At 37.9% G+C, this 19,563-nt stretch overlaps 1 protein-coding gene across 11 annotated transcripts in view; it reads right to left on the reverse strand.

The window, feature by feature from the left end:
- Positions 1 to 19,563, reverse strand: part of LOC137250634 (peptidyl-prolyl cis-trans isomerase G) — a 546,463-nt gene that overhangs the window by 233,989 nt on the left and 292,911 nt on the right. Inside the window, exon 1 of one of the 11 annotated variants that reach the window (XM_067783775.1) lies at positions 5,447 to 5,465. The exons of the other annotated variants lie outside the window; for them this stretch is intronic. The gene's annotated coding sequence lies outside the window, so the exon portion shown is untranslated. Of the gene's footprint in view, positions 1 to 5,446; positions 5,466 to 19,563 lie in introns of those variants that run through there. 11 annotated transcript variants of the gene reach the window in all.

A 19,563-nucleotide genomic window follows, 5' to 3' on the forward strand; every position in this document is an offset into this window, starting at 1 on the left:
ATGAGAATTTTAAAAGGGAGTTGGCCTTAGTTCTATGGGTAGACACCTTTTCGAGATATCGCCATAAAGGTGGACCAGGGGTGACTCTAGAACTTGTTTGTACGATATGGGTATCAAATGAAAGGTTTTAATGAGAATTTTAAAAGGGAGTTGGCCTTAGTTCTATGGGTAGACACCTTTTCGAGATATCGCCATAAAGGTGGACCAGGGGTGACTGTAGAATTTGTGTGTACGATATGGGTATCAAATGAAAGGCTTTAATGAGAATTTTAAAAGGGAGTTGGCCTTAGTTCTATAGGTGGATGCCTTTTCGGCATATCGTTATAAAGGTGGACCAGGGTTGACCCTAGAATGCGTTGGTACAATATGGGTGTCAAACGAAAGATGATAATGAGTATTTTAAAAGGGAGTATTTTTATTAAGCATACACATAAATATAGCAGTAACGTTCCTGCCAAATTTCATAATGATATCTTCAACGACTGCCAAATTACAGCTTGCAAAACTTCTAAATTACCTTCTTTTAAAAGTGGGCGGTGCCACACCCATTGTCCAAAATTTTACAAATTTTCCATTCTGCGTCATAAGTTCAACTCACCTACCAAGTTTCATCGCTTTATCCGTCTTTGATAATGAATTATCGCACTTTTTCCATTTTTCGAAATTTTCGATATCGAAAAAGTGAGCGTGGATATAGTCCGATATCGTTCATTTCAAATAGCGATCTGAGATGAGTGCCCAGGAACCCACGTACCAAATTTCATCAAGATACCTCATAATTTACTCAAGTTATCGTGTTAACGGACAGACGGACGGACGGACATGGCTCAATCAAATTTTTTTTCGATCCTGATGATTTTGATATATGGAAGTCTATATCTATCTCGATTGCTTTATACCTGTACAACGAACCGTTATCCAATCAAAGTTAATATACTCTGTAAGCTCTGCTCAAGTGAGTATAAAAACAGATGAAGAACAAGTAAGGAAGGCTAAGTTCGGGTGTAACCGAACATAACATACTCAGTTGAGAGCTATGGAGGTAAAATAAGGAAAATCAATCTGGGGTAACCCTGGAATGTGGTTGTATAACATGTGTATCAAATGAAAGGTATTAAAGAGTATTTTAAGAGAGAGTAGGCCATAGTTCTATGGATGAACGCCATTTAGGGATATCGCCATAAAGGTAGACCAGGGCTGACTCTAGAATTTGTTTGTACGATATGGGTATCAAATGAAAGGTGTTACTGAGCATTTTAAGAGGGAGTGGGCCTTAGGTCTATAGGTGGACGCCTTTTCGAGATGTCCCCATTAAGGTGGACCAGGGGTGATTCTATAATGTGTTTGTACGATATGGGTATCAAATGAAAGCTGTTAATGAGTATTTTGAAAAGGAGTGATCCTTAGTTCCATAGGTGGACGCCGTTTCGAGATATCGCCATAAAGGTGGACCAGGGGTGTCTCTAGAATGTGTTTGTACGATATGGGAATCAAATGAAAGGTGTTACTGAGCATTTTAAGAGGGAGTGGGAATTAGGTCTATAGGTGGACGCCTTTTCGAGATATCGCCATTAGGGTGGGCCAGGGGTGACTCTAGAATGTTTGTACGGTATGGGTATCAAACGAAAGGTGTTACTGAGCATTTTAAGAGGGAGTGGGCATGAGGTATATAGGTGGACGCCTTTTCGAGATATCGTCATTAGGGTGGGCCAGGGGTGACTCTAGAATGTGTTTGTACGATATGTGCATCAAACGAAAGGTGTTACTGAGCATTTTAAGAGGGAGTGGGCATTAGGTCTATAGGTGGACGCCCTTTCGAGATATCGCCATTAGGGTGGGCCAGGGGTGACTCTAGAATGTTTGTACGATATGGGTATCAAACGAAAGGTGTTACTGAGCATTTTAAGAGGGAGTGGGCATTAGGTCTATAGGTGGACGCCTTTTCGAGATATCGCCATTAGGGTGGGCCAGGGGTGACTCTAGAATGTGTTTGTACGATATGGGTATCAAATGAAAGGTGGTAAGGAGTATTTTAAAAGGGAGTAATCCTTAGTTCTATAGGTGGACGCCTTTTCGAGATATCGCCATAAAGGTGGACCAAGGGTGACTCTAGAATCTTTGTACGATATGGGTATCAAACGAAAGGTGTTACTGAGCATTTTAAGAGGGAGTGGGCATTAGGTCTATAGGTGGACGCCTTTTCGAGATATCGCCATTAGGGTGGGCCAGGGTGACTCTAGAATGTGTTTGTACGATATGGGTATCAAATGAAAGGGGGTAATGAGTATTTTAAAAGGGAGTAATCCTTAGTTCTATAGGTGGACGCCTTTTCGAGATATCGCCATAAAGCTGGACCAAGGGTGACTCTAGAATGTTTGTACGGTATGGGTATCAAACGAAAGGTGTTACTGAGCATTTTAAGAGGGAGTGGGCATTAGGTCTATAGGTGGACGCCTTTTCGAGATATCGCCATTAGGGTGGGCCAGGGTGACTCTAGAATGTGTTTGTACGATATGGGTATCAAATGAAAGGTGGTAATGAGTATTTTAAAAGGGAGTAATCCTTAGTTCTATAGGTGGACGCCTTTTCGAGATATCGCCATTAGGGTGGGCCAGGTGTGACTCTAGAATGTTTGTACGATATGGGTATCAAACGAAAGGTGTTACTGAGCATTTTAAGAGGGAGTGGGCATTAGGTCTATAGGTGGACGCCTTTTCGAGATATCGCCATTAGGGTGGGACAGGGGTGACTCTAGAATGTTTGTACGATATGGGTATCAAACGAAAGGTGTTACTGAGCATTTTAAGAGGGAGTGGACATTAGGTCTATAGGTGGACGCCTTTTCGAGATATCGCCATTAGGGTGGGCCAGGGGTGACTCTAGAATGTTTGTACGATATGGGTATCAAACGAAAGGTGTTACTGAGCATTTTAAGAGGGAGTGGACATTAGGTCTATAGGTGGACGCCTTTTCGAGATATCGCCATTAGGGTGGGCCAGGGTGACTCTAGAATGTGTTTGTACGATATGGGTATCAAATGAAAGGTGGTAATGAGTATTTTAAAAGGGAGTAATCCTTAGTTCTATAGGTGGACGCCTTTTCGAAATATCGCCATTAGGGTGGGCCAGGTGTGACTCTAGAATGTTTGTACGATATGGGTGTCAAACGAAAGCTGTTACTGAGCATTTTAAGAGGGAGTGGGCATTAGGTCTATAGGTGGACGCCTTTTCGAGATATCGCCATTAGGGTGGGCCAGGGGTGACTCTAGAATGTTTGTACGATATGGGTATCAAACGAAAGGTGTTACTGAGCATTTTAAGAGGGAGTGGACACTAGGTCTATAGGTGGACGCCTTTTCGAGATATCGCCATTAGGGTGGGCCAGGGGTGACTCTAGAATGTTTGTACGATATGGGTATCAAACGAAAGGTGTTACTGAGCATTTTAAGAGGGAGGGGGCATTAGGTCTATAGGTGGACGCCTTTTCGAGATATCGCCATTAGGGTGGGACAGGGGTGACTCTGGTATGTTTTTGTACGATATGGATATCAAATTAAGGGTATTAATGAGGGTTTTAAAAGCGTGTGGCCCTTAGATGTATATGTGAAGGCGTTCTCGCGATATCGACCAAAATGTGGACCAGGTGATCCAGAAAATCATCTGTCGGGTACTGCTAATTTATTTATATATGCAATACCACTAACAGTATTCCTGCCAAGATTCCAAGGGCTGTTGATTTCGCCTTGTAGAACATTTTCATTTTCTTCTACTTAATATGGTAGGTGTCACACCCATTTTACAAAGTTTTTCCAAAGTTATATTTTGCGTCAATAAACCAATCCAGTTACCATGTTTCATCACTTTTTTCGTATTTGGTATAGAATTATGGCATTTTTTTCATTTTTCGTAATTTTCGATATCGATAAAGTGGGCGTGGTTATGGTCAGATTTCGCCCATTTTTTATGCCAAGAAAAAGTGAGCCCAGGTAAGTACATGGGCTAAGTTTAGTAAAGATATATCGGATTTTGCTCAAGTTATTGTGTTAATGGCCGAGCGGAAGGACAGACGGTGGACTGTGTATAAAAACTGGGCGTGGCTTCCACCGATTTCGCCCATTTTCACAGAGAACAGTTACCGTCATAGAATCTATGCTCCTACCAAATTTGAGAAGGATTGGTAAATTTTTGTTCGACTTATGGCAATAAAAGTATTCTAGACAAACTAAATGAAAATGGGCGGAGCCACGCCCATTTTGAAATTTTCTTTTATTTTTGTATTTTGTTGCATCATATCATTACTGGAGTTGAATTTTGACTTAATTTACTTATATACAGTAAAGATATTAAATTTTATGTTAAAATTTGAATTAAAAAAATTTTTTTTTTAAAAAGTGGGCGTGTTCTTCATCCAATTTTGCTAATTTTTATTTAGCACATATAGAGTAATAGTAGTAACGTTCCTGCCAAATTTCATCATGATATCTTCAACGACTGCCAAACTACAGCTTGCAAAACTTTTAAATTACCTTCTTGTAAAAGTGGGCGGTGCCACGCCCATTGTCCAAAATCTTACTAATTTTCTATTCTGCGTCATAGCGTCAACCCATCTACCAAGTTTCGTCGCTTTATCTGTCTTTTGTAATGAGTTATCGCACTTTTTCGGTTTTTCGAAATTTTCGATATCGAAAAAGTGGGCGTGGTTATAGTCCGATATCGTTCATTTTAAATAGCGATCTGAGATGAGTGCTCAGGAACCTACATACCAAATTTCATCAAGATACCTCAAAATTTACTCAAGTTATCGTGTTAACGGACGGACGGACGGACGGACGGACGGACGGACGGACGGACGGACGGACGGACGGACGGACATGGCTCAATCAAATTTTTTTTCGATCCTGATTATTTTGATATATGGAAGTCTATATCTATCTCGATTCCTTTATATATGTACAACCAACCGTTATCCAATCAAACTTAATATACTCTGTGAGCTCTGCTCAACTGAGTATAAAAAATTAAAGTGGTACGAGAACATATTCTGAGTTTTCCAGCATGTCAGAGCCATTACACGAGATCACATCACACTTCAGGTTGAAAGTATCTATGTGCTGACTTAGATATTCGAAAAATGTATGAGCTGTGTGTGAAAAAATTTGATGAAAATAATACATCATGTGTGAAGGAGTGGACTTACAGGAAAATATTCAATATGGAGTTCGACTTAAATTTTCATACACTCCGTAAAGACATGTGCCAAAAATGTGATACGCTAAAACTAAAAATTTAAGCATCCGGTAATGAAGAATCTTATGGAAATTCATGATTCACATCTTAGCAGTGCCGAACAGGCTAAAAAAAGTTTAACAGATGACATACAAAAAGCAAAAGATGAACCGACTGAATATTACAGATTCACATTTGATTTACAGAAAGCACTTTCTTACCCAAAAATTTCTATTTCGGTAGTTTATTATAAGCGCTACATGTACGTATGTATACAATTTAGGGGCTCAAAATGTCCACAATGAAAATTCTAAAATGTATGCATTGGATAAAACAATCGCCTCAAGAGGATCAAAGGAAGTTGCGTCCTGCTTCGCAAAGCATATTCGGAACATTACTACGCAAAAGCATGTCACAGCTTACAGTGATGCTTGCTCAGGACAAAATCGTAACATTAACATAGCTTTAATTTGGTTAAAAGTTGTTCATTCATCTAATAATAATGTTGAAACAGTTGATCGTAAATGTATGGTATGTGGTCCTTTTTTTGCCAAATGATTGCGATTTTCGTTTGATAGAAACTAAAATTAAATAAAATAATATAAAAACAATTTAAGTTAAACGGTTTTATTGAAAACAATCACCCCTATTCTGCATTTCGACTTGGATTGGAATTTTTTCGATTTGACAACTTTGGTATTCTGTGTTCCAATCTCTTTCGATCCAGCTTCGAATCGTTCGATTTTGTGTATTCTGCATTTCGATCGTAGTTCCGTTTTTCTAAGTTGCAAATTTGTTGGCGGAAAAATATTTTCTTTTTATTTTTTTATTAATTTATAACAGAATTTTAACAAAAATGTAAGTAAAACTTGTTGAGAGACGTAAAAGGCAGATGGTGATTGTTTTTTGTATGTTTCCAACACAAGTGCAGTATGAGACGTTGGCTAATTTAATGGCAACAAAGCGGGATATGATGACTCCTGGGAAGCCAGCCTTCGCATAAAATTCTTGCTTCGCTTGTATTTTCTCCTCTTCACTTTGTTCAAATGTTATCCACTGAGGGCATAATGATGGTTGCATTACATCAAGAAACGTAGACAGTGACTTTCACACTGTTGACTCTCCCATTCCTAGATTATAATCCGCCCCTATTCCATGCTGGTAACAGCCTTCTGCAAAAAATCTCAAAGCAGCTACTACAATATTAATAGCAGATGCCGATGCCGAAGTTCTTGGACGAATTTGCCCCGTAAAAGTGTTTAACACATATTTGAAAGCACCCTTATTAAGTCGAAAGTTTTTTTTTGAACCTAAATAAGAAGATAAGTCATTAAAATTTACCACTTTTAAGTTCAATTTCTTACAATTCGTCACTCATCTCAAATGGATTACACAAATCTCGCAATATTTGCCTTTCCATTCTCGCCGGGCCATTTTCGTATATGTTGCTTTCCAATTCCACAAATAATGCCGCGGCTATTGATTCCAGTATAATACTATTTTCACACAGACGGCTTATTGAATAATAAAGGCAATTTTCTACATTAAGACGCTTATTCAGCTCAATCTTCCCTACAAAATTCGAATCTATTATTATTTCATTAGTAGCTAATCGAATGCCTAATGAAGTCAAAAGCACAATGCAACTCTGTTGGTAGCATTCCGCTTCTTAGTTTTTGGTGTGCTCAGTGCTTAAAAATGTCATTTGTCAAAGCAAATGTCATTGTCTGCATGGCGGAACGATACAAGGTGGCCGCATCGTTTGTGCCGCATCGTGTCGTCGTGGCCGATTTGTTTTTGTTTGTAGGTATGTCACCATGCTCACACCTTGTATCATTCCGCCATGATTGTCTGTCTCATCCTTCATACTAATCGAGCAGTTACTTCTGTGTGAAAGCAAAAATTTACGATTTCATTAGCAGGTGAAATGAGATCATTAAGTTTCTGTGTGAAAACAGTATAATAGACATCTATAATTTGTGTCTGTTCCTTGGGTCCAGTTATATGCCAAAGTAAGCTGGCGGAGTAGAGGAAGGTGAAGCGAAAACGTAAACAATCCTTAAGGAAAGAATAAATAAATCTTCATAAAATATTTTAGGCCAGGATGGCCGTATTCAGTAACTATGAGTTTTGAAATGTACATTTTTCTTTCATACAAATTATATGAAGAAAAAGTGTACATTTTAAAACTCACAGTTACTGAATACGGCCCCAGTGCAATGAAATTAGCATCCATAAAATTCAGAAAAAGTCAACTATATTCGTGCAGGAATCCGTTTTAACAAAACTTGGCGGCCACGGCAGGGAATTGGCCAAACGACAAAAACACACTTACAATTATGAAAGCACTTCACTCAAAAAAATATAACACTGCGGCAATATATTCTATTGCTTTTTTTTTGTACAAAATGGCGTGGATAATAAAATATAAACGTTTTTCAGTGTTTTTTTTTACAAATTTTCTTTAATTTATTTTGTTCCAATGTTCACACATTCCGTACAAACAGCTGATTTCGAAAAATCATTTGCTCTTCCCTTTCTCGTTACGATTCCGTCGTAATGCAGAATACCCAACTTCCATTAAAGCGGAGCGTAGAACGGGAACATAATCGGAATGCAGAATAGGGGTGAATACTTACATGAAGTAATAATAAAACTAAAAGCTAGAAAATAATTAGGTAGGTCCTAGGTATCAGTCATCACCCTCCTCATCAATCTAGGGCGTTGATCAGACAATAAAATAAAAGCGTCGGGCGCGTGAAATTTCAAAAAATGTGAGGCGTAGCATAACCTGATTAAGGTTCAGTTGGTCATACTTATGACTATCAATAGAAATTTGATGCGCCCAACGCTTTTATTTTATTGTCTGATCAACGCGATTTTTTTCACAGGTCTCTTTCTATTCTTGTATGTATTATGTGTTCCAAATATGAGCCAAATCGGACCGCAAATACGATTTTTGTGAATATCTCGATCCTTGTGCCACCTAGCGGCGATTTTTTTCATAGATCGCTTTCTATTATTGTATGTATTATAAGTTCCAAATATGAGCCAAATCGGACCACAAATACGATTTTTGTGAATATCTCGATCCTTGCGCCACGTAGCGACGATTTTTTTCGTATTATTGCATTGTCATCGGGTTCTGAACTATATTACAAGTTTAAAGCTTGCAGATTATCGGGAAGTTACTTTAATTTCAATTACAAAATTCAGGCCGGCCATCCATCCATCCAGCCAGCTGGTCAAGTCAAGCTAAATAAAACCGTTTAAAAATATAATTATTTATACATCCTTGATCATTATTATAATTAGTAATAATATAAAAAGAAAACCCCATTTTTATACTCAGCGTGCTTTGCACACAGAGTATATTAACTTTGATTTGATAACGGTTGGTTGTACAGGTATAAAGGAATCGAAATAGATATTGACTTCCTTATATCAAAATCATCAGTATCGAAACAAAATTTGATTGATCCATGTCCGTCTGTCCGTTAACACGACAACTTGAGTAAATATTGAGATATGTTCACCAAATTTGGTATACGAGCTTATCTGTACCCAGAATAGATTGGTATTGAAAATGCGCGAAATCGGATGATAACCACGCCCACTTTTTATATACATAACATTTTGGAAAACACAAAAAACCTGATTATTTGGTAAATAATACACCTAGATTGTTGAAATTTGACGTGTGGACTGATATTGAGACTCTTGATAAAAATTTGGAAAACATTTTTTAAATAGGCGTAGCACCGCCCACTTGTGATAAAATCATTTTAACAAATATTATTAATCATAAATCAAAAATCGTTAAACGTATCGGAACAAAATTCGCCAGAGAGGTTGCCTTTACTATAAGGAAGGCTTCGAAGAAAAATTAACGAAATTGATTAAGGACCACGTCCACTTTTAATTAAAAGGTAGTGGACGAATAAAAAAAAGCTATATCTTTGCGAATTAGCTTTACATCAACGGTATTTCATTTCCCAAGTGGATTTCTAACAATAAATAAGAAAAACTTCAAATTTAAAAAAATGGGCGTGGCACCGCCCCTTTTATGACTTACAAATTCCCATTTGTTTCGGGAGATATAACTCGAAGAAAAATTAACGGATGGTAATAAAATTGGGTACACAAATTTTCCTATAGTAGGAAATATTTCTGGAAAAAATGGGCGAGATCGGTTAAAGACCAGGCTCACTTTTATATAAAAGAATTTTAAAAGGGTCGTAGACGAAAATAATAAGCTACAACTTAGCAAAAAATAGTTTTGAATCAATGATATTTCATTTATCAAGTTTTATTGTACATAAGAGGAAATGGGGAGACATTTTTTAAGGGGCGCTGCCACGTGTTATGCAGAAAATTAATTTATCTGAAATTAAATGTATAATTGAAGCTCACGCTGAGTATATTACTTACTTACTTAATTGGCGCTTAACCGTCTAAACGGTTATGGCCGTCCAACAAGGCGCGCCAGTCGCTCCTTCGCTCCGCCAACCGGCGCCAATTGGTCACACCAAGGCAGTTTAAATCGTTTTCAACCTGGTCTTTCGAACGGAGTGGGGCCGCCCTCTACCTCTGCTTCCATAGGCGGGTTCCGATAGAAACACTTTCTTGGCTGGAGCATCATCTTTCGTTCGCATAACATGGCCTAGCCAGGGCAGCCGCTGCGTTTTAATTCGCTGGACTATGTAGATATCTGCGTATAGCTCGTACAGCTCATCATTAAATCTTCTTCGGTACTCGCCATCGCCAGAGCGTAGATGTCAATAAATCTTTCAAAGAACTTTTCTCTCGAACACTCCCAAAGCCGCTTCATCTGCTGTTGTCATGGTCCATGCTTCTGGCCCATATAGCAGGACGGGTACGATAAGTGACTTGTAGAGTATGATTTTCGTTCGCCGAGAGAGGACTTTACTTTTCAATTGCCTACCTAGTCCAAAGTAGCATTTATTGGCAAGATTGATTCTTCGATGGATTTCAGTGTTGATGTTGTTGCTAGTGTTGATGCTGGTTCCCAAATAAACGACGTCTTTTACTATTTCGAAATTATGGCTGCCAACAGTAGCGTGGTTGCCAAGGCGCGTATGCGCTGACTCTTTGCTCGATGACAGCAGGTACTTCGTTTTGTCCTCATTCACCATCAAACCCATCTTTCCCGCTTTTTTTTCGAGTTTGGAGTAAGATGAACTAACAGCGCGGGTGTTTAGGTCGATGTTATCAATTTGATCAGCATATTTATTTATTTATTTATTTAATTATTTAAAGTCAACTAACGATAGTGGTCGAGTAACAAAATAGAAAGGAAAGTAACATAAAAAAAGATAGCGTAAAAATATATACAAGTATAGAATTAAAAATTTCCAATTTTGTTTAACGTTGAACAAGAACTAAAATTAAACTATCATTACAAATTAAACAATTAAACTTTAAGATATCAGTTGAGACTGAAAATTATAGCATTGCGTAAGGCAACAAACGAACATTCGATACTAATGCAATTATAAAAGTCGTTATAGTACGAGCACCAAACACGTATAGGATCATTTTTGCCAAAATTTATACGACACAGGGGTAAATGGAAGGGCACGTAGTGTCTGGACACCCTAGCAGGAACTGCAAAGTTCAATCGGCTTAGCAGCTCAGAGGAGTCAAGCTCACCTAGAATTAGCTTATGCAGAAACATTACCCCGAGTAATATTCTACGATTTTCCAGAGTTGGAAAATCAATGAGAAGAAGTCTACTTCTATAAGACGGAAGATGAAGATTTGAGTCCCAGTTAAAGGCCCGTAGAGCAAAAATTAAAAATTGTTTCTGCACAGACTCAATACGCTTCATATGAGAAATATATAATGGACACCAAACACACGAGCAATACTCAAGTATTGGGCGGACCAGCGAAGTGTAGAGGACTTTGGTCGGATACGGATCCTTGAACTCCTTCGCCCAGCGTTTAACAAAACCAAGTGTAGCCATTGCTTTCTTCGTAGTAGCTGAAATATGTGAATTTAAGCTCAGTTTCGAGTCAAACAGAACCCCTAAATCGTTAATCGAAGATATACGTTCCATGAGAGTGCCATAAAGTGCATAAGACGACAGGACAGGCTTCACGTGATGAAATGTCCTGAACTTACATTTGGAACAGTTTAGAACTAATGCATTTATTATACACCAACGTTGAAATGAGTCCAAATCAACCTGAAGTAGATTTGAGCGAGTTAAATCCGAAGGCAAGCATGTATAGCAAATTTTTACATCATATACATTCATTATACATTAGAGCTCGTGAATGATTCGTGATCATTAATAAAAAGAGTAAAAAGCAATGGGCCTAAATGACTGCCCTGAGGTACACCAGAGGTAACATTAATTGATTTTGAAATAATATTTTTATAAAGCACCTTTTGGGTTCTATTAGAAAGATAGCTTGAGAGCCAAGAAGTCAGATTCTTCGGAAAGCCCAGTAAATCAAGCTTCAGAATCAGAACTTCGTGATTCACTGGATCAAAACTTTACTAAAATCCATATAAATCACATCTGTTTGCTTTCTAGCCAAAAAACCATCTCGAACTAAAGAGGTAAATTCAAGTAGGTTTGTGGTGGTTGATCTACATCTCACAAACCCATGCTGAAAGGGTGATAATATGGAAGTACACGAATGTTGCAGCTGACAGGTAATTATTTGTTCAAAGGTTTTAGGAATAGCTGAAAGCTTAGAAATTCCTCTATAATTCTCAATATTAGATCTACTACCTTTTTTGTGCAGAGGTATGATAAATGACTGTTTCCAAATTGATGGAAATGACGCCGATTGCAAAGATAAATTGAACAATTTTGCGTTCGGTTATGTTAAGTTCACAGCACAGAACTTAAGCACACAGCCAGGAATACCATCGGGCCCTGGAGAAAAAATCGGTTTCAGAGCTAAAAAACTCTGAAGTACAGTGGCACTATCAATGACTGGATTGAGAATACAGTTAGAACTAACTATTTCGAACGGATAACTACCGGTTTGGGTACAGATTGACGAATAGGTCGATTTGAAAAAGTCTGCGAATAAGTCGGCAATATCATGGTCAAGGCTAGCATTCTTGCCACCCAAAGACAAAGATGATGGAAATCCCGAAGATTTGCGTTTTTAATTAAAAAACCCGTAAAATTTTTTAGGATTGTTAAAAAACTCAATTTGGCATCTTGTTAAATACGACTTGTAGCAGTTTTGATTCAGGCGTTGGAATTAGAACGGACAACTAAATATTTAGAAAAATCTTCAGAAGAACCAGATCTTTTAAAACGCTTATAGAGCCTCGATTTAATATTGTCAGGTTAGCAAGTTGCCTCGAGAACCAAGGTAGTTTTCTACTTTTAGCCTTAACAAAATGAACCGGAACGCAACGATTAATAAAGTCACTTAGGTAACTATAAAAAATAGACGTGGCAGCCTCAACATCAGTACAAGCATAAAGGTCAGACCAATCGTGGGAAGCTAACAGTTGATTAAGCAAATCAAAGTTAGCCTTACTAAAACATCTCGAACGAGAACAACATGACACTTCCATGAAATTAATCGTAGGCAGTAAATTATCCAGTGTAACCTCAAGTGTGGGGGATCTTCAGGCAGGGATAAGGCAGGGATTCGACAGAGACCAGTACCTATAGAACTATCACCAAAAACGAAATCTAACAACTTATTTTTAGAGTTCACCACATTATTTATCTGAACTAGCGGCAATTCAATAAGCGAACCAATAAAATCATGCTGAGTGAGAGGAGTCAAAAAGTTTTAATCATCGTTGCCAATCCAACTAACGTATGGTAAGTTAAAGTCCCCAAGAATCACTAGGCGATCGGTATCACGCAAACGAGAATATAGGCTGTGGATAACTGCTTTATGGCAATCATACACGTACACATCTGACCGAGGCGGTATGTAGGAACAAGAAATATATAAGAAAAAATTCGGGAACAAGAGCTTTACAGCTATGAATTCAATGTCAAGCACGTCATCAAAGCTCAACAATTCAGTAGAAATACTGGACAATACAGCGATCAGGACACCGCCTGCTCTCGACTGACGATCACACCGAAAAACAACGTAGTCATTTGAAAATAACTCTGAATTTAAATTATCAGGTTTTAGCCAAGTCTCTGTGAAAGCAATCACTTCCGCTGTAAAAGTAAAACTGTTAAGGTAAAACGCATTTAATTTAGAACGTAAACCACGGACATTCTGATAGTGAATAGTTACTTTTGAATCGTATTTGCAGGGCTGGTAATCAAGTTTTTTGAAACTATACGTGCGTGAGGCTCAACCTTCGACTTTGTGGTGGACAAATGTACCACCGTATGTATAGGCCAAAAAGTTTTGTCAAGAACCATATCAAAACATACATCTGGAACTGATATTTTAAATCAAAAAAAAAATCCCTCACATACTTATAAACAAATTTATGTGCACTAATGTTAATAGAAACTGTACTATTAATCTTAGCTAAGATATAATTTAACACATCAGACTCCGTCAGAGATGGATGCAATCTTGATACGAAAATTGGCCGTCGGGGCGGCACGGCAGTAACCAACCTAGGACCAGCCGGATCTAAATTAGTATCACCCACATTTCCAGCAACATCAAAAATAGCCGTGTTTTTTAACACGCGTATATCCGTTTACGCTTAAACTTTATATTGACTGCTAAGCTAATTATACGTATTCTATGTGTGTCCACAATTCATCGCAACTGATTCAGCTGTATGTTATACCCTATGGCCATCAGAGGGTTGTGTCTCCGCTTTTCGGTACACCCTGTGCTGTAGCTGTAGTTATTTAACCACTGCCGCTAGATGGGTCTCCTAAGCATTATCTAAGCGAGGATAAGCGTTTTTTTATACGCGCAAACGTAAACGTATACGCGTGTGAAAAAAACACGACTAATATTTTGGTTATTAACAGCATGAGAATAGGCAGTGTTCATAGAAATGTTAGCGCCGGCATTAGCAGTGTTATGCGGCAGTTACCCACCGACGTGTGCCGTACGTACGGACGTTTGTCGTACGAAACACGTTTGACCGAAGCCTCAAGCCCGTAGGAATCAATGTGTGCGGCTGTGTACATGTACATAACATATTTGTGTGTGTATTGTTTAGAGCAAAGCACTGTTGCCATTCACTAGTTTGCATGCATGCTTATGCAAACATCAACTTTTGGAATTACAATTTTTCATGGTGCAAATGGCAGAAGCAAATATTGAATAAGAATTTCTAGTTCATTTATTTGTAACCTCCAATTTTATATAATAATTTTGGGATATTTCAACAAAATTTTAAACAATCTTTAGGCATTTTTGTATAATAACTGCAAACGGTCAAAAATTAGCGCACAAAAGTTTACTAGGCAACTCTGTCTAGTGAGAGAGCGATCAGCTGACACGTTCTTACGGAAAAAATCAAAATTGTTTTGATTTCTACGTTCCGGGCTACGTACGTACGGCCGTTGCACGTCGGTGAGTTTTCGTTTACATTGCACACTCATAAGATAGGTCGTGTCAGCTGACACGTTTTTGGTACGTACGTTCGTGAGTAACTGCCGCATTAGTAGCGCAAGGCACTTCGGCAGAGCTTACAGCATCATTGAAATTGCTTTGGACATTAGCAGCAGAAACGGGGCCAGAACTCTTTTCAATGTTAGCGTCTGCAGAATTGTTAACCATGATTGTGCCTTTGTTTTTGTTTCGTTTCTTTTTTTGCCAGCACTACCACGCAGTACACCACACACCGCTTCATCATAGAGCTTATGTAAATTACTGAGCTCAGAACGTAAAATTTCTAATTCGCCTAATAACCGGTTTTTGTCCGCTTGCAGAGAGTGTATACCGGCAACCGCGCTTGCTTGATGTGCTCGCAAAGTTTTCACTTCGGCAAGAATAGATGATAACATAAAATTTAGATTATTATCATTTACATGTTGTTGCTGTTGTTTTTGTACAGCAATAGCATTTTTAACAACAGCACAATCGCCACAAATATACATTTCGGCGAATTTTTAAAGTAATCCAAATCGGCAGCTAAGGTACCAACAACACACTGCAGGTGATAAACTTTTTTACATTTTTCACACTGCACTCTGCTTTGAGCGCGTTTAACTCTGTGTCCACAGAAACAGGGCATATTGTTTGTGAAAACCAGCTATGAAGACAAAAACAACGTGTAGACAAGGCAAAGAATATACGAAGCAGACAACTGTCAACAGCTAAAATCAACATACACCTGCACTGCTTTATAATTTATATTGTTTATAAATTTTGATTTTGGCGACCTTTTTATTAACTAATCACTTTTTTTCTAGCTGGCTTGAGGTCTGAGTTGAAATAAAAACACAAGGGTTTTTTTTATATTACCAATATATTTCGATTACACACGGTAATCGTCTTCAGGGTGAACACTACAAAACATAAAAACAACAAAATAAATAAATAAATAAAAAATTTTCTAACATACAAATTTAAAAAAATTATAACATACATTTTTTACACGTGTATCACTTGACGTGGAGTTTATCACTGATCGTTTGTTTGTCAACAAATATCTATAGAAGCTAGCAGAGTTATCTACGTCCGTTTTGTAGTTCATTCGTTTACTGGTTGGTGTGTTAATAATGTGAAGCATTTCCAGAGTAAATCGTTTTCTGTAATGTTGTTCTTGTTGAAGAATAGTAGCTTTGTCAAAGTTTAGTGAGTGGGAGTTTTCAGTACAGTGGGTCATAAGTGCAGTTTTTTGGTTTGCAGTATGTTGGCAATATTTGTAATCCGATTTGTGTTGCGCTAGTCTAGTTTTAAGTTTGCCTTTTGTTGTTCCAACATATACGCTGTGGCATGGTTGGTTGTTTTTTCCATTGCAAGGGATTTCGTAAACTATATTGCTTTTTTCTGTATGTGGAATTTTTGATTTTGTTTGATTATATATGTTTTTTAATGTATTTATCGGCTTATGGGCTATTTTTACTTCATCTTTGTTGTATCAGTCTGATTTGGCCAATCGTTCCGGGAATTTTGGCACATAAGCTACTGACTTAAATATTTTCTGCGGTTTTTCTTTTTCTTTTTCTTGATTCTTTTCTTCTTGATATTTATTTAAAAGTGTTTTAATTATGTTTTCAGGAAAATCATTTCTTCTTAACAATAGTTTTATTTCATTTTTATGTTTTGTAGTGTTCACCCTGAAGACGATTACCGTGTGTAATCGAAATATATTGGTAATATAAAAAAAAAAACCCTTGTGTTTTTATTTCAACTCAGACCTCAAGCCAGCTAGAAAAAAAGTGATTATATTGTTTATATATATATTGAATTGCACAGAATTGATTTAAATCTGCTTTGCACAAATTGTTAATATTTGTTTATATTTGTTAATATTTGTTTAGCACAAAATATATTTGTATTACACAAATAGAAAAATAGAAAAATATTGTGAAACGAAAAACCCAGAGCTCTAGTGAAACACGTCCGTACAGAGCAGAGATGCGCTGAAATGCCAGTAATTGCACGCTTTTATAGAATATTGTTCCAGTGAGGTTAAGTTCTGCAGCTAGTATAATTTTCTCCAGCACCAAGTTAAAGAAATCGCACGATAGGGGGTCACCCTGTCTGAAACCTCGTTTAGTTTCGACCGGCTCGGAGAGGTCCTTCCCAATTCAGACTGAGCTGATGGTGTTGCTCAACGTAATTTTTCACAGCCGTAAAAGTTTTGCGGGAAAATCTAATTCAGGCACAGCGGCATATAGGCAGCTCCTTTTCGTGCTGTCGAAGGCGGCTTTAAAATCGACGAAGAGGTGATGGGTGTCAATTCTCTTTTCATGGGTTTTTGGCGCATTGTGAAAATATGGTCGATGGTAGATTTACCAGCTCTGACGCCGCACTGATAGGGTCCAATCGGCCGGTTCACAGTGGGCTTCAATCATTCGCACAATACACTTGAAAGGATCTTATATGCGATACTAAGAAGGCTGATTCCACGATAGTTGGTGAAATTTGCAGTATCCCCCTTCTTGTGGACTGGCCAAAGAACACTTAGATTCCAATCGTCGGGCATGCAACGTCAGCCCATATTTTGCGAAGAAGCTGCTGCATGCGTCTTACCAACTCCTCGCTGCCGTACTTGAATAGCTCCGTAGGCAATCCATCAGCGCCCATGGCCTTGTTGTTTTTCAATCAGGTTATTGCTATTCTAACTTCATCATAATCGGGCGGGTGGACATATATTCCATCATCATCGATTGCTGCACGCTGAGTATATAATGTTCGGTTATACCCGAACTTAGATTCCTTTACTTGATGGTAGTAAAAATGACTTAGAGTCCTTTACTTGATGGTAGTAAAAAAGATTTCATTTCCACAAAACAACTAAATCAATCAATAGTGGAAAGAAAAACACTAATGGAGAAGCTGTGTCTTGGGTTATAATACAAAGAATCTCATTTCTTAAAATTGCTTCATATAAGTTGTTTTATAAAACTTCCTTGGATGACAATCCCGAATTCAAAGTATTATCCATTATGCACAACCATTAGACCAATAACAGAAGAACTTAAAAATATGATGGATTTAATACCCTATATCCCACCAATTTTTCACAAACACTTTATTTCCCTAAATACAAATAAACAATATACTTATTTACAATGAAATTAGTTTGAATATAATGTTAATTACAGTCCCCTACTTCAGTACCTAAGCAGTTGGTTGATAACCAGCGTCCACAGCAGATGTGTGCCTCTGTCCACTGATTTCGAAACCCCATACATTCCTCATTGTGAAGTAATCTTCCTGCAATTTAACATGCAGCCGATCCATCTGGTTATGGCTGGATGTTCTTTATTGTAGCTGAGACCATCCATGATCGCCTGTTTAAAGACGTTGTTGAAAGCTCCGCCAATGTCTAAGAAGGCTCCTAAAGTATAGTCCTTATATTCCAGAGCTTTCTGTATGTTTCTTACCACCCTGTGCAGTGCAGTTTCGAACGACTTTCCTTTGGTATACGCATGTTGTGTTGCCGATGGCAGTTTTGATATTAAGCTAATGGCCTTGCAGTCTTTACGATACATATGATCAATCTTCCCCTCGTCTTTGGTAGGAACGCTAAACGAGCAGTTCTAAAAGAGTTCGGTACATGAATTATTATTCTTCTTACGGAGACTTTTGCGACTGTTTTTTGCGACCCCGTCTAAGGCTCCGCCAAGGTCTTGGGCTGAATTCCTGCACAAAGCAACATCAACAACTTCACAATAAGTTGTTTCATTTAGAGAACAGGTTATCCTAAGCGTGGTCATTCGTTGGCCGCGGTTTTGCAGACGTTCTGAGTGCATTTCTGTCGGCAATAAACAAGTAGCTCCCGTCCATCCAATTTGTAGGAAACCCCTAAAAGAACCACAACGAAAATGGGAAGCGAAGTTTAGGCTTAAATTGCTACGGAGTAGAGATATACGCCGCCGCCGTCGAATTCACCAAGTTATTAAAACAAAACACTTAAAAAAAAAATTACATAATAAATTTATAATCGCATAATTCTTTCAAAATTTAAATTATTATTAGAATTTATATAAAATGTCCCAAAATGTCGAACATATTTGAAATTGTCCGCAAGTTGTTAAAAAAGCAAGTTACCCGAAAAAGGTGCCAAATTTTATAACCCGATTGGATGAAAGAATAAGCGAAATCAGTGATGCAAAAATCCTTTAGTAGTCTCCAGTGGTTTAAATTCTCCTTTGAAATGATTCTCAGCTCACACTTAAGTTGCATATATCTTCAACACGTATGAGAAGGGTTTGAAAAATCACTTTATTTGCTTAACTATAAAAGAGCGTCTGAAATCTTAATTTTGATTTTCACACTTCATCATTCAATACCCAAGTCTCCCGGTTCGACATTTCCTAAAGTTGGCGGCCCTATCCCCAACTAGTCCTTTGGAGTAAATCACATTGGATATAGTCTATCAACCATGTTTAAATATGACCAACACGCGCCGGCTCCTGTTACAAATCTGAACACGTAGGCATATTTTTTAACCAGGTTAGGCTTTGTCCTTCGTAAGAACACTCAAAGTGGTGAAGCAAAAGCTTTCTCAAAAAAGTCGAAGAAATTACCGGGTGTTCTACTACCTAACATAGGGGATAGTCGAACTTGTCAGAAAACTGAAGGCGGTAATCCATAATGAGCTCTTATATCATAAGGCCGTAAACGAAGACTATTGAGTTCAATGTAACGAACACAAACGTCTGCAATTTTGGTCCACATTTTAAAACTTTTATCCACGGTCCTTGTAAAGTTTAAAT

The sequence above is a fragment of the Eurosta solidaginis genome, chromosome 4 (genome assembly GCF_040869045.1).
Source record: "Eurosta solidaginis isolate ZX-2024a chromosome 4, ASM4086904v1, whole genome shotgun sequence".
NCBI lineage: Eukaryota > Metazoa > Arthropoda > Insecta > Diptera > Tephritidae > Eurosta > Eurosta solidaginis.